Consider the following 1,922-nt stretch of genomic DNA (forward strand, 5'->3'; position numbering starts at 1 on the left):
TGTGTGTGTGTGTGTGTGTTTGTGTGTGTGTGCGTGTGTGTGTGTGTGTGTGTGTGTGCGTGTGTGTGTGTGTGCATGTGTGTGTTTTCAGCCATGTCTGCAGGGTGAGGTGGAGGCTGAAGCTTTGGCAGCAGGTCTGGCACGTCTTTCAGGCCCAAACCTGCAGTGGAAAGAAGAGAGGCAGAAAGTAAATAGGTGTGAGAGTCTGCCTGCCTTCATGTGATATGCTTTACTTATACCTCACCATCACTAAAAACTACTCTGGCATTGTCAGAACCACATACAGGTGAAGTCAACGTAACAGTGTGTACCATTTTGAAAATGAAGTACAGTCATTTAATGCGCGGAAAAGCAAAGCAGCAAAAAAAAGTACATCATTCTAATTACTTCCACACAGCTAAAAGTAAGTTCTTACGTACCTCAGAACCACTTCTCGTTTGAAACCAGCAGTTCATTTCAGCTTGGTACAGTTTAATGATTTTACCGTGTTTCTGTTTGGATTCATATCTAGACATGTATCTTTGTTCTTTGTTTTGCTTCAACCTTTTAGCCAGGCGCATCGCTGTTGATGAATACATTGTATTGCAGCAGTCACACGTGTCAGGAATGTGTACAAAATCTATTTGTAGGGTGCTCTTTTTTTAAAAACTGAAAGTAAGTTTCCCCTCCACATGTCCACACAATGTTACGCTTATATTTTTTAAGCTTCCATAGATTCAGCTTCATGTTACCATATCAAACATGTTGCTGTCCACATCACCAACTGGGCTCCTCGGTCATCAAGTCAGTGTAGTATAGTGTAATCAAGTTCACAGGTTACATTTCTCAATTTAGTCAAACGTCTGCTGCGGATATCGTTAGATAAAAGGATTTCCTTAATAATATCCAGATAATACCTGCACAGGAACACTTCTAAAGAGAGTATGTGTCCCCTTAGGCAGTAAATGACTCTACATTGTGACCACGGCACAAAAGTAACGTTGGAGAGTGTATCAACTCCATAACCTCAAAGGAAATCTCTATTCAGTGATAATAAAAGAAGGCCTTAGCCTACAGAAAGAGAGAATGGCTTAAGAGAAAAAACAGAGGGATAAAAGTGTACAGGTGAAGTCCCATGGGTTTGCTCAGCTGTGCAGTATTCTTTTCTGCGCCCCACCCAGTAACCAAAGGCTGGGATATCTTTCCATTTCAATCTTTTCCACCTACCTCTCTCCATCTCTCTCTTTCATATTTGCACAGGTGAGCAGGGCAGCAGTCCTATGGGTGTGGGTGGGACACTTGAAAGTCAGGTATGCCTGGCTGGTGGAAAGAGTTCACCTGTGGACAGTAGATGGATAGAGGTTGGGGACCAGTCAGCCTTTTTGTCTGGAAAGACAGATAGCAAACCAAAACACACAAACATACAAAAACGGAGGATTTCTGTCAAGCGAATCACTCAAAAGACCATTAGTCACAATGACCTGTAAAACAGTGAAAGAGTAGGAGTATGGGGGCACAACTGTATGAGGAACTGACATAAGGAGTATCAGCACGTAGGACACAAACCTGTCTAACACAAATCATTCAAGAAAAACGCACTAGAATATAAAAGGGAGGTACCGAACGAAGGGAGGACAGAGAGCAGGGAGACAGGTGGAGCAGTGCAGGAGTCATAAGGGTGGGGAGGTTTTGCTCTCAGGGCCAAAAGTTCAGAGCGAGGCAGAGCGGGCAGGTAACCCTAGCCACCATGTGCCAGAGTCTCACGTGTTTCCCTCATTGTCTTAACAAGCCTAAGCTCAGGTTTCTGGAGCAAAGAGAGCTTCCTGGTAGATGAGGTCCATGCACCACCACCCACCTCCTCACTTGTCTACTTCTTAGACCCCTTGCCCCGCCCTATGACGGTAAACACACACACACACACACACACACACACACACACACAC

At 44.4% G+C, this 1,922-nt stretch overlaps 1 long non-coding RNA gene across 1 annotated transcript in view; it reads right to left on the bottom strand.

Moving 5' to 3' along the window:
* The window catches only part of LOC116697084 (uncharacterized), a 34,173-nt gene that overhangs the window by 3,120 nt on the left and 29,131 nt on the right, over positions 1-1,922 (bottom strand). Inside the window, exon 2 of the long non-coding RNA XR_004333911.1 lies at positions 1-160. This exon is cut by the window's left edge and continues 3,120 nt beyond it. This is a non-coding gene — a long non-coding RNA (uncharacterized LOC116697084). The remainder of the gene's footprint in view (positions 161-1,922) is intronic.

This window comes from Etheostoma spectabile, chromosome 10 (assembly GCF_008692095.1).
Source record: "Etheostoma spectabile isolate EspeVRDwgs_2016 chromosome 10, UIUC_Espe_1.0, whole genome shotgun sequence".
Classification (NCBI taxonomy): domain Eukaryota; kingdom Metazoa; phylum Chordata; class Actinopteri; order Perciformes; family Percidae; genus Etheostoma; species Etheostoma spectabile.